Source organism: Bos indicus, chromosome 15 (genome assembly GCF_029378745.1).
Source record: "Bos indicus isolate NIAB-ARS_2022 breed Sahiwal x Tharparkar chromosome 15, NIAB-ARS_B.indTharparkar_mat_pri_1.0, whole genome shotgun sequence".
Taxonomy (NCBI): Eukaryota; Metazoa; Chordata; class Mammalia; order Artiodactyla; family Bovidae; genus Bos; species Bos indicus.
In genome coordinates this window covers 81,752,179-81,766,049 of record NC_091774.1, presented here as the reverse complement: position 1 = coordinate 81,766,049, position 13,871 = coordinate 81,752,179, and the positions used below count along the sequence as shown (strand labels likewise).

The 13,871-nt window shown below is 47.2% G+C and overlaps 1 protein-coding gene across 3 annotated transcripts in view; it reads right to left on the bottom strand.

Annotated features, from left to right (window-relative positions):
• Positions 1-13,871, bottom strand: part of OR6Q1 (olfactory receptor family 6 subfamily Q member 1) — an 83,743-nt gene that overhangs the window by 57,822 nt on the left and 12,050 nt on the right. For all 3 annotated transcript variants that reach the window (XR_002182405.2, XM_070804308.1, XM_070804307.1), the window contains one exon: positions 5,962-6,052. The gene's annotated coding sequence lies outside the window, so the exon portion shown is untranslated. The remainder of the gene's footprint in view (positions 1-5,961; positions 6,053-13,871) is intronic.

Genomic DNA, 13,871 nt, shown 5'->3' with positions numbered 1-13,871 from the left:
TCACTGCCCTGTAATCCCAGACTCTGCCTCCTAACTTCACCAGTTGCTGAGCGAAGGTTGCCTCAAAGCCCTAGGCAACCAGGTCACAGGCTAAGGAGTAAACAGGTTCCCCAGAAATTTGACTGGTGAGAATCGGAAGAAGCACGGGGGAAAGACAGGCAGAGGCCTGAGTGCAGGAGCAGCTGACAGCACAGCAATGTCGGCCAGGGAGAACAGGCATCCAGCTCCTACAGCCCCACACTCCCTGCCCTCTGCAAACGCAGCCCAGCTCTCTCCTCTGCCTTCACCTAAGTCTGCTGGAAGACTGGAAATTCAGTCAAAGTGTTACCTCTCTCAAGAGCATTTGAATTGAATTTTTCTTTACACCTCTTCAGAGCACCCAGAGCCCACCGAGTACCTGAAGATCTAGAACTTTCCATTGGGTGGAAGTGAAGCTAAAGTTAGGGGCCGATCAAGCCATAAATGCTGAAATGAAGAATAGTTTGTGGTCCCGACCAGGCAGCCAAAGCGCTGGGCTACAGTGGATCAAGGTCCCTGCCAACAGCCAGTGTTGAATGAGTGGTTACTGTTACCGATGACCGCTTCTGTCACCTGAGAAAAGTTGGCCTTGCAGGACCTCAGGTCTAGTCTATGCGGAACAAAGATGATCTCTAAAGTCTCCTGTTTACAGATGGAAAGGGGATAAATCACTTTGAACCTCCTAGACATTCATCATGTTCTCAAGCGTCTCAAATTCATTTAAACTAACTTCATGGGAAATATATGGGGAAACAGTGGAAACAATGTCAGACTTTATTTTTCTGGGCTCCAAAATCACTGCAGATGGTGACTGCAGCCATGAAATTCAAAGACGCTTACTCCTTGGAAGGAAAGTTATGACCAACCTAGATAGCATATTCAAAAGCAGAGACATTACTTTGCCAACAAAGGTCCGTCTAGTCAAGGCTATGGTTTTTCCAGTGGTCTTGTATGGATGTGAGAGTTGGACTGTGAAGAAAGCTGAGCGCCAAAGAATTGATGCTTTTGAACTGTGGTGTTGGAGAAGACTCTTGAGAATCCCTTGGACTGCAAGGAGATCCAACCAGTCCATCCTAAAGATCAGTTCTGGGTGTTTATTGGAAGGACTGATGCTGAAGCTGAAACTCCAGTACTTTGGCCACCTCATGCGAAGAGTTGACTCATTGGAAAAGACTCTGATGCTGGGAGGGATTGAGGGAAGGAGGAAAAGGGGACAACAGAGGATGAGATGGCTGGATGGTATCACTGACTCAATGGATGTGAGTCTGAGTGAACTCTGGGAGTTGGTGATGGACAGGGAGGCCTGGTGTGCTGCGATTCATGGGGTTGCAAAGAGTCAGACACGACTGAGTGACTGAAATGAACTGAACTGAACTGAACTGACTGAACCCTGAAGGACTTCCTGGGCTTCTAGGTGACTCGGGACAAAGAATCTGACTGCCAATGCAGGAGATATGGGTTCGGTCCCTGGATCAGGAAGATCTCCTGAAGAAGGAAATGGCAACTCACCCCAGCATTCTTTTCTGGGAAATCCCAAGGACAGAGGAGCCTGGAGGGCTACAGTCCATGGGGTCGCAAAGAGTCGGACATGACTCAGACTAAACAGCAGCAGCAACGGTCTTCGCGGGAGGAGCACTGTGTGAGGTGGGGCGTCGGCCTGGCACCGGGGCCTTCAGTGGGAAACCCAACCTCTCCAGTGGCTGACAGCTTCACTCACCGGGTGTGATGCTCTCAAGACACCACCCCAAGGGACAACCTGGGGCAAGATGGAAGGAACCAAAATGAGGTAAATGAGGGGCCTTCCCTTGCAGAAAGAATTCAGGACAGGCTGAGGGCGTTTCCAGCTGGAGCTGCTCAGAGACAGCCAGCAGCACAAGGAGAGCAGAGGGTTAGATCCCCTCCAGAAGATTCATGGATCCCACTAGGGCGTGGCCATCCTGCCTTCTCCACAGGATACTGAACGGTGGCCACACCCACACCCTGTTTCATCCCTCCCCTCTCTGGAACCTCAGAGAAACTGGCCAGTCCCAAGGAGCTGAGTTAGATGGGAAGCAAGCCTGACTCATTGGAGCCAACTCATTGGAAAAGAGCCCAATGATGGGAAATACCGAAGGCAAAGGAGAAGGGAGTGGCAAAGGATGAGATGCTTGGACAGCATCACTGACTCAGTGGACCCGAATCTGAGCAAACTCCAGGACAGAGGAGCCTAGCAGGCTACAGCCCGTGAGGTCCCGAAGAGTCAGACATGACTTAGCAACCAAACAGCAACACCAAAAGCCTGACTCACAGTCAGGGTATGGATAAGCCCTAGAAAGCTGAATTTGCTCCATGGAGGGGGACCAGTCAACCTTAGACCCCGTTCTTCTACTCTGAGATGCATGTTAAATATGATGTTTGATAATTTGAGAGACAGGTTTCAAGGCCAGCCCTCCAGAATCAGTATCACCCAGAAAGCCCTATGCCCCATAAACGCTGCGTTCGAAGCAGGACCTCAGAGCTTGCGCAGTGTGGCTCTCCTCGGGGGTTACTATTGAATGCAGCAGAGTGTGCTGTTCTACTTGCAGCGCTTCAGAGCTCAAAACTGCCACTCTTTGTAAAAATGACCCAATCACGGAATTTACAAAGCCGTCGGTAAAACAAAAGATGTGAGCAAGACCCGCAGGCTCTTAAGTCGTGCTCAAGGAAGGCCAGAGACAGACTTGAGGGCCAGCAGGTGGGATAGGATCCTTCAGATTTCTCATCAGTCCCCTCTGACACCTCTGTCTTCATGCCTCTCTCCACCTTCTGACTCCCAGCACAGGAGCTGGGCTCAGACATTCACCCCCAGGGTGGGAGGCCGCCCTGGCTGCTCCGTCCCCGGGTGCCCATGGCGGGACTCCTTGGGAAGCCAGAGCGGTCACTCAGTGTGACCAGCGTAATCCACGGCTAAATCCAACTCAACATGAGCTCACGGTTCTGCATCTGCCCAAGATCAGTGGCTCCGGCTCATTGATCGCCCATCTGCTCTGGGGCTGACAGCTGCTCACAGATGTGACAAGGGCCAGAGCATCCCTCCAGAACGCAGTCGAGCTGGTCCGCACTCTTTCTCAGGCTCCAGAGGCACCTGCATTTCAAGGAGCCTGGAGGTTCCTCCCTCTTATCTGAAGCTCAGGTGGGAGGGACCCTGCTAGTGCTTTTCTTCAAAGGCCCAATTTCTCAGCCTTCGCTCCTGCAACCCAATATTTGCTTCACGGTAAACTCTGCTATTTCCCTTTACGTTTCTCCTGGGGACGCATCCTCTGCGCAACACAAAGCTCAGAAACAAGGCTGGGAAAGTAACAAAGCCGTGCAAATATTCCCTGACGTGGGGGGATTTTCTAACGTACTTGCATCACACGTGTGTTGTGTCTGGGGCAAACCTGAGGAAAGAAACAGGCCCACTGGCCACTCCACCAGCACAAGGACAGTATTAGAGACAGCGCTGGAGGGACTTCCCTGAAGGTCCAGGGGTGAAAAATCCGCCTTCCCATCCAGCAGACACAGGTTCAATCCCCGCTAGGGGCACTAAGATCCCACACACCACAGGCAACTGAGCCAGCACCATCCACCTGCTGCCGTGCTCACCCAGCGCAGCCAAAGAGAAAAACTAAATGAAAAAACTGTGCTTAACTTGGGTGTGATCCTCCAAGAGACAGTGAAGGGTGGGAGCAGGGGCCCCTTTGCCCCCTCATCTCTGACCCCGTAGGACTGAAACGTTACCCAGAGCTTCACTTAAAATCCTGCCTTAATTACAGCCAATGTTTATCAAACACCTTCTGTCTACGAGGCACTGTGTCTCCATTTCCTCACAAAATTCTACCAACAGCCCTCACGAGGCACAAACTCCAGATAGCCCCATTCTTAGGATAAGAAAACTGAGTCACAGAAGGGTAAAATAACTTGCCTGGGGTCACACATTGAAAAGCTGCAGAATCAAGATTGAAACAGACCCGGGAATGTCCAACCGCTACATTGTCTGCACTACTTAGGAAGTATTTTGTGGACACATAAGCGAAGAGTCTCCAAGGATGGAGACTGTTAGCTCCCTCCTTCTCTGAAAGTCCGGGCCCTCCTCCCATCAAGCCTGGGGTCAGGGGAGGCCTGCGTCCCATGGAATCTGCTCTAGTCTCGAGACTAGGATTGCCAGATTTAGCAGATAAAAATACAGATGCCCACTTAAAACTGAATTTCGGATCAACAATGAAAAGTTTTTCAGATTAAGTGTACCTCAGTATTGCATGGGACACAAGCCAAAATTGATTGCTTGTCTGAAATTAAAGTTTAGCTGGGCACCAGGTGTGGAATGTAGTATTTTTTGGCGACACCGTGAGGCAGGCAGGATCTTAGTTCCCTGACCGAGGATCAAAACTGTGCCGCCTGCCTTGGAAGCGCAGAGTCCTCCAGGGACGTCCCAGCAGCATACGTTTTACTGACGGCTCCTCGCGTGCCTTGTTTGACCAATAACAAACCGCAGGGGTGACCGTGGGCCAGTCCCAAGCCCCAAGAGGGCGGCTGGTCTCCAGCTCCTCGTCTCAGAAGCCCGCCCTGCTGCCACCGTGCTGTGGGCCAGCCCAGCCAGCGGCAGGGAAGCGCCCCATAGGAAGCTCTGAGCCCCCGACACTGGGTCAGGCCGCGGCCTGGCAGGACAGCCCAGCTGCCAGCTTCGTGCGGCTGAGGCAGTGACCTCCGTCTGTACCAGGAGAAGGGGAAGAGCAATGTGCCCCAAGCCCCTAACCCCCAGAACTGTGAGAAAGAGCAGATCATCATATTTGTAAGATACTACATGCCAGGGAGCTTTCTTATATAGCAAGAGATAACCAAAATAACCCTTAAGGGATCATCCTTGAATTATTCTGCCTTGGGTCCCCAGACACTGCGGTCCCCGGCAGAGGCTCCATCGGGCTTGGTCCCTACGAGCCTGTGCCGTCTGAGGCAGTCTCACTCTGACTGTTCCTTAGGGAGGCAGTGTCTTCTTGAGGTTCAGAGGACGGACTTTGAAGACAGCCAGACCCAGGACTGGATCCCAGCTCTGTCACACAAAGCTCTATGACCTTGGTCTCTTGGCCTGAAAAATGAGTCTGTCAATATTAACTACCTCGGGAGGTGGCCTGTGAGGATGAAAGGAGATTTAACGTCTATAAAGTGCTCAGAACAGCGCCAGACCCTTAATTAGCGTTCAGCACATGTTAGCTGTTATTAGTCATCCTCACACTGAATAATTTCTCTGTGTTATTCTATAATTTTACCTTCCTTATTATTTCTATCCAGGGAAGAAAGTTTAATGAAGTCACAAAACACAGTATGACAAGGGTGGCAGGGAGCACCACCACAGAACCACAGCTCTCCACGAGAAGAGACTCCGGGCCTGGGAAACACTGAGGGGTCCAGCCTGTCCAAGCCCCTCACTCTACCACGCCAGCCTGTTTCCCAGGCCCAGCTGTCCCTGAGAAATCACAGGCAACCTAGACCTACCTAGACCAGGTCACTAGAGTGACCTAGTTACTCTCCCAAATTTCTGTCTTTCTCTTTCCCCCTGAACCAGACATGCTGAGACAGAAGACTGTAGATCTGGGAGAGCATACGATGGCACAGTAGATACAGGGGTTATGGAATCAACACAGGACCAGCGTCCAAGTCTGGTTTTGCCACATACAATCTAGCGTAATCTGTAAACAAGACAGTTGTGTAAAGATTAAATACATGGCAGAAAGCTTTGCAGATAGCGTGGTTTGTAGTAGATGATGCCTGGAGACCAGTGTCCCCACTTCTTCTAGGATTATGCGCTCTGGGCATTAAAAGGACGTGGGCTGCTGGCACCAAGATGCGGTCATGCAAGATGACCTCTTCCTTTCACCCTTCTGTGGGCCCAGAGTCGTTAATCAGCACGTCTGTGGCCTCTGGCTCTCTGCCCAACCCCCAGCTCACCTGTGTCAACATTGCCAGGCTGAGACCGTCCTCTTCCTTTGCTTGCTTCATTATCACCATCATCCTAGTCACGTTCAGAAGGATGCATTCCCTGAAAGTCCAAAGCAAAACTCAAGTCTCAAGACAGTAGGTTAAACCCTCTAGCAGGACAGAGCCAGGACAAGTAACCAGACCCTGGAGAGCAGAGGAACCCTAACCAAGGATGAGCCAAGGGCCAAATGCCAGGAGAAGAAGGATAAGATTTTTCAAAACCCAGGGCAAGTGAAGAAAGGCAGCATCGTGAGTGAAATCAGAGTCAGACGTGAACTTAGACCAATAGGTACTGCCCTTGGGGTCAAGACGTAGGTCAGATTTCTTGTTCTTAAGGCCACTGGAAGTCAAAGCTAGCTTGTGAGGAGCCAGACTCAGAGTAAAGGGGTATTTCAGATCCCTCCAGACTCCTGCTTATGTACAAAACGTGTTTGGAGTTAAGCTTCTTTGAGGGATTCCCAAATGATAAAGAACTCACTTGCCAATTCAGGAGACACAAGAGATGCATGTCTGACCCCTGGGTGAGGAAGATCCCCTGGGGGAGGGCATGGCAACCCCGTCCAGTATTCTTGCCTGGAGAACCCCATGGACAGAAGAGCCTGGTGGGTGACAGTCCGTGGGGTCACAAAGAGCCCGACACGACTGAAGAACTCAGCTCGCACGCGTGCAAGCTTCTCTGAAAGACCTGGCCTGTCGTGTGCTGGCGCCTGACCTTGCCTGTCCTCCACATCTCTCCTGCCCCCAATTAAGGCAGTGGCCAAAGACAACACTTCGGAGGCTGCGGTGACGTGTACTCTGATTCAACACCCGTCTCCTCCCCAGCCCCTGTTTGTTCACGAGCTCTCCACTCCCAGGACAGCAGACGGATGTGAGCATATTTGTCCCCGGGACAGAGCTGAATGATTCCCATGGAGTTACATTCCTACACACTCCGCTCACCGTCGTTATCTGGCTGTGTCTCTGGCTTTCCCAAATAAACCACAGGCTCTCTGAAGCAGGAAGCAATGCTCATATTTCATCTCATGCACCACTGAACCTAGCACAGTGCAAGGTACTCAATGGGAGAATATTAATTAAGGCTTATGGATTCATATATATTTCACCTCTCCCTCTTTGGATCTGCAACTTGTAGACAGCAGAAGATAAAAAGACCAGTTGTCACGACTCTGTAAGGCTCAGGACTTTCATGAAACACTCCTGCTGCCTGAAGAAGCCATTTGCCCAATAATGAAATTAATAGCTAATATTTATTGAACGTATATTATGGTGCCAAGCATTCTGGGAGGCACCTGGAACACATTATTTCATTTAAGCCTCAAAACAATTCCATGAGTAGGCTAGACCTATTAATATATGAGAAAACTGAGAGTCCAAGAAATCTAAGGTCAAATATTGTTCATAAAGGCAGACCTGAGTTCAGCTGATTCCAAAGTCTATGCTCTACTGTTAGGCCTAAAACTCCTTGGGTTTTTGCAGAAAATTATACAAATTTACATTTCCACTGCTTCCGAAAATATATCCAAAGAGCTTCTCACATATTTCCCCGAGGACCCAGCTTTTCTAATCATCCCGTACAGTCTTGACTCCTACCAGGAGCTTTCAGTTCCTACAGCCCACCTGAAGAGCCGCTTGGAAGAGGAAAAAAAAATGAGAAAGAAGAGGCAGGAAGAATGAGGCAAGGAAGGCCCTTGGTGCCACTGCTTTGACCCCATTCCTTTGCCATGAAAAAAAGCTCATCTCCTAAGTCATTTACCGCTCCATCATCCCCTTTCTGTGTTTCATCTTAATGTCAGCATAGAGTTTCTTTGTGAGTCATAGCAAACAATCTTTTTCTTCCAAGGCAAGTCCAGGCTGGTTTCAAGAGTGGACAAGTAGTGATTCATTGATAGGATCAAAACCAGGGGCTTGGAAGCTCATACAACTCAATACCAGAAAAACAAACAACCCAATCAAAACATGGGCAGGAGACCTAAGCTGACATTTCTCCAAAGACATACAGTTGGCTAATAAACACATGAAAAGATGCTCGATATTACTAATTATTAGAGAAATGCAAATTGAAACCACAATGAGTTATCACCTCACACTGGTCAGAATGAAAGTGAAAGTGAAAGTCACTCAGTCATGTCTGACTCTTTGTGACCCCATGGGCTATGCAGGCCAGAATACTGGAGTGGGAAGCCTTTCCCTTCTCCAGGGGATCTTCCCAAACCAGGGATCAAATCCAGGTCTCCCGCATTGCAAGTGGATTCTTTACCATCTGAGCCACAAGAGAAACCCAAGAATACTGGAGTGGGTAGCCTATCCCTTCTCCAGGAGATCTTCCCAACCCAGTAATTGAACTGGGGTCTCCTGCATTGCAGGTCGATTCTTTACCAATTGAACTATCAGGTAAGCCCACCAGTCAGCATGGCCATTTTCAAAAAGTCTACAAACAATAAATGCTGGAGAGGGTGTGGAGGAAAGGGAGTCCTCTGGCATTGCTGGTGGAAATGTAAACTGATACACCACCAATGAGGGCAGTGTGAAGATTCCTGAAAAAGCTGGGAAAGAACTACCGTACGATCCAACCATCCCACTACTGGCATATACCCTGAGAAAACTATAGTTGAAAAAGACACATGTACCCCAGCATTCATTATAGCGCTATTTACAGTAACTAGGACACGGACGCAACCTAGATGTCCATCAACAGATGACTGGATAAAGAAGTTGTGGTACATATATACAAAGGAATAATACTCAGCCATAAAAATGGGTACATTTGAGCCAGTTCTAAAGAGGTGGATGAACCTAGAGCCGACTACACAGAGTGAAATCAGTCAGAAAGAGAAAAACAAATACTGCGCATTCACACACATATATGGAATCTGGAAAGACGGTACTGATGAAACTATGTGCATGCAGACATGGAGAGCAGGCTTGTGGATGCAGGTGGGGAGGAGACGGTGGGGTGCACGGAGAGAGGAGCATGGAAACACACACATCAAAAAATGCATAACAGCTAGCCAGTGGGAATGTGCTGTGCGACGCAGGGAGTTCAAATCCAGCGCTCTGTGACAACCTAGAGAGGTGGGATGGGAGGTGAGGGGAGGTTCAAGAGGGAGGGGACATGGGTATACCTATGGCTGATTCATGTTGATGTCTGGCAGACATCATTTACAACACAGTATTGTAAATCAATTATCCTTCAACTAAAAAAATTAAATTTTTTAAGTAAATAATTTTTTTTAACCCTTGTCCAAGGTAAGGAGCAGTGGCTGCGCTTTGCTGGAGCAGCCGTGAAGAGATACCCCACGGGTATCTCTAGCCCAAGGGAAGAGAAACCCAAGTAAGAAGGTAGATGTTGCAAGAGGGCATCAGAGGGCAGACACACTGAAACCATACTCACAGAAAACTAGTCAATCTAATCACACTAGGACCACAGCCTTGTCTAACTAAATGAAACTAAGCCATGCCCATGGGGAAACCCGAGATGGGCGGGTCATGGTGGAGAGATCTGACAGAATGTGGTCCACTGGAGAAGGGAATGGCAAACCACTTCAGTATTCTTGCCTTGAGAACCCCATGAATAGTATGAAAAGGCAAAATGATAGGATACTGAAAGAGGAACTCCCCAGGTCAGTAGGTGCCCAATATGCTACTGGAGATCAGTGGAGAAACAACTCCAGAAAGAATGAAGTGATGGAGCCAAAGCAAAAACAATACCCAGCTGTGGATGAGACTGGTGATAGAAGCAAGGTCCGATGCTGTAAAGAGCAATATTGCATAAGAAACTGGAATGTCAGGTCCATGAATCAAGGCAAATTGGAAGTGGTCAAACAAGAGATGGCAAGAGTGAATGTTGACATTCTAGGAATCAGCGAACTGAAATGGACTGGAATGGGTGAATTTAACTCAGATGACCATTATATCTACTACTGCGGGCAGGAATCCCTCAGAAGAAATGCAGTAGCCATCATGGTCAACAAAAGAGTCAGAAATGCAGGACTTGGATGCAATCTCAAAAACGACAGAATGATCTCTGTTCATTTCCAAGGCAAACCATTCAATATCACAGTAATCCAAGTCTATGCCCCAACCAGTAATACTGAAGAAGCTGAAGTTGAACGGTTCTATGAAGACTTACAAGACCTTTTAGAACTAACACCCAAAAAAGATGTCCTTTTCATTATAGGGGACTGGAATGCAAAAGTAGGAAGTCAAGAAACACCTGGAGTAACAGGCAAATTTGGCCTTGGCATACGGAATGTAGCAGGGCAAAGGTTAACAGAGTTTTGCCAAGAAAATGCACTGGTCATAACAAACACCCTCTTCCAACAACACAAGAGAAGACTCTACACATGGACATCACCAGATGGTCAACACTGAAATCAGATTGATTATATTCTTTGCAGCCAAAGATGGAGAAGCTCTATACAGTCAGCAAAAACAAGACCAGGAGCTGACTGTGGCTCAGATCATGAACTCCTATTTGCCAAATTCAGACTTAAATTGAAGAAAGTAGGGAAAACCACTAGACCATTCAGGTATGACCTAAATCAAATCCCTTATGATTATACAGTGGAAGTGAGAAATAGATTTAAGGGCCTAGATCTGATAGATAGAGTGCCTGATGAACTATGGAATGAGGTTCGTGACATTGTACAGGAGAGAGGGATCAAGACCATTCCCATAGAAAAGAAATGCAAAAAAGCAAAATGGCTGTCTCGGGAGGCCTTACAAATAGCTGTGAAAAGAAGAGAAGCAAAAGGCAAAGGAGAAAAGGAAAGATATAAACATCTGAATGCAGAGTTCCAAAGAATAGCAAGAAGAGGTAAGAAAGCCTTCTTCAGCCATCAATGCAAAGAAATAGAGGAAAACAACAGAATGGGAAAAACTAGAGATCTCTTCAAGAAAATCGGAGATACCAAAGGAACATTTCATGCAAAGATGGGCTCGATAAAGGACAGAAATGGTATGGACCTAACAGAAGCAGAAGATATTAAGAAGAGATGGCAAGAATATACAGAAGAACTGTACAAAAAAGATCTTCATGACCCAGATAATCACAATGCTGTGATCACTGACCTAGAGCCAGACATCCTGGAATGTGAAGTCAAGTGGGCCTTAGAAAGCATCACTACGACAAACAACTAATCTCAAAAATATACAAGCAACTCCTACAGCTCAACTCCAGAAAAATAAATGACCCAATCAAAAAATGGGCCAAAGAACTAAATAGACATTTCTCCAAAGAAGACATACAGATGGCTAACAAACACATGAAAAGATGCTCAACATCACTCATTATCAGAGAAATGCAAATCAAAACCACTATGAGGTACCATTTCACGCCGGTCAGAATGGCTGCGATCCAAAAGTCTATAAGCAGTAAATGCTGGAAAGGATGTGGAGAAAAGGGAACCCTCTTACACTGTTGGTGGGAATGCAAACTAGTACAGCCACTATGGAGAACAGTGTGGAGATTCCTTTAAAAACTGGAAATAGAACTGCCTTATGATCCAGCAATCCCACTGCTGGGCATACACACTGAGGAAACCAGAAGGGAAAGACACGTGTACCCCAGTGTTCATCGCAGCACTGTTTATAATAGCCAGGACATGGAAGCAACCTAGATGCCCATCAGCAGATGAATGGATAAGAAAGCTGTGGTACATATACACAATGGAGTATTACTCAGCCATTAAAAAGAATTCATTTGAATCAGTTCTAATGAGGTGGATGAAACTGGAGCCTATTATACAGAGTTAAGTAAGCCAGAAAGAAAAACACCAATACAGTTTACTAACGCATATATATGGAACTTAGAAAGATGGTAATAATAACCCTGTGTACGAGACAGCAAAAGAGACACTGATGTACAGATCAGTCTTATGGACTCTGTGGGAGAGGGAGAGGGTGGGAAGATTTGGGAGAATAGCATTGAAACATGTATAATATCATGTATGAAACAAGTCACCAGTCCAGGTTCCACGCAGGATACTGGATGCTTGGGGCTGGTGCACTGGGACGACCCAGAGGGATGGTATGGGGAGGGAGGAGGGAGGAGGGTTCAGGATGGGGAACACATGTATACCTGTGGCAGATTCATTTAGATATTTGGCAAAACTAATACAATATTGTAAAGTTTAAAAATAAAATAAAATTTTTAAAAAAAAAGAAAAGAAAACATCACTATGAACAAAGCTAGTGGAGGTGATGGAATTCCAGTTGAGCTATTTCAAATCCTGAAAGATGATGCTGTGAAAGTGCTGCACTCAATATGCCAGCAAATTTGGAAAACTCAGCAGTGGCCACAGGACTGGAAAAGGTCAGTTTTCATTCCAATCCCAAAGAAAGGCAATGCCAAAGAATGCTCAAACTACCGCACAATTGCACTCATCTCACACACTAGTAAAGTAATGCTCAAAATTCTCCAAGCTAGGCTTCAGCAATATGTGAACCGTGAACTTCCTGATGTTCAAGCTGGTTTTAGAAAAGGCAGAGGAACCAGAGATCAAATTGCCAACATCCGCTGGATCATAGAAAAAGCAAGAGAGTTCCAGAAAAACATCTATTTCTGCTTTCTTGACTGTGCCAAAGCCTTTGACTGTGTGGATCACAATAATCTGTGGAAAATTCTGAAAGAGATGGGAATACCAGACCACCTGACCTGCCTCTTGAGAAACCTATATGCAGGTCAGGAAGCAACAGTTAGAACTGGACATGGAACAACAGAGTGGTTCCAAATAGGAAAAGGAGTACGTCAAGGCTGTATATTATCACCCTGCTTATTTACCTTATATGCAGAGTACATCATGAGAAACACTGGACCGGAAGAAGCACAAGCTGGAATCAAGATTGGTGGGAGAAATATCAATAACCTCAGATATGCAGATGACACCACCCTTATGGCAGAAAGTGAAGAGGAACTAAAAAGCCTCTTGATGAAAGTGAAAGTGGAGAGTGAAAAAGTTGGCTTAAAGCTCAACATTCAGAAAATGAAGATCATGGCATCTGGCCCACCACTTCATGGGAAATAGATGGGGAAACGGTGGAAACAGTGTCAGACTTTATTTTTGGGGGCTCCAAAATCACTGCAGATGGTGACTGCAGCCATGAAATTAAAAGATGCTTACTCCTTGGAAGGAAAGTTATGACCAACCTAGATAGCATATTCAAAAGCAGAGACATTACTTTGCCAACAAAGGTCCATCTAGTCAAGGCTATGGTTTTTCCTGTGGTCATGTATGGATGTGAGAGTTGGACTGTGAAGAAAGCTGAGTGCTGAAGAATTGATGCTTTTGAACTGTGGTGTTGGAGAAGACTCTTGAGAGTCCCTTGGACTGCAAGGAGATCCAACCAGTCCATTCTGAAGGAGATCAGCCCTGGGATTTCTTTGGAAGCAATGATGCTAAAGCTGAAACTCCAGTACTTTGGCCACCTCATGCGAAGAGTTGACTCATTGGAAAAGACTCTGATGCTGGGAGGGATTGGGGGCAGGAGGAGAAGGGGACGACAGAGAATGAGATGGCTGGATGGCATCACTGACTCAACGGACATGAGTCTGGGTGAACTCCAAGAGTTGGTGATGGACAGGGAGGCCTGGTGTGCTGCGATTCATGGGGTCGCAAAGAGTTGGACACGACTGAGTGACTGAACTGAACTGAGAGAAGGAGTGACATTGCTTAAAGAAGACAACTGGAGAATCTCTCCCCCAAGTAAGAGATGGGTCTATTTTCCCAGAACCTCAATAGCTCTAGTGTGAAAGTGAAAGTTGCTCAGTTGTGTTCGACACTTTGCATCCCCATGGACCATGCAAATCTGGGTAGCCTTTCCCTTCTCCAGGCGATATTCCCAACCCAGGGATTGAACCCAGGTCTCCCGCATTGCAGACG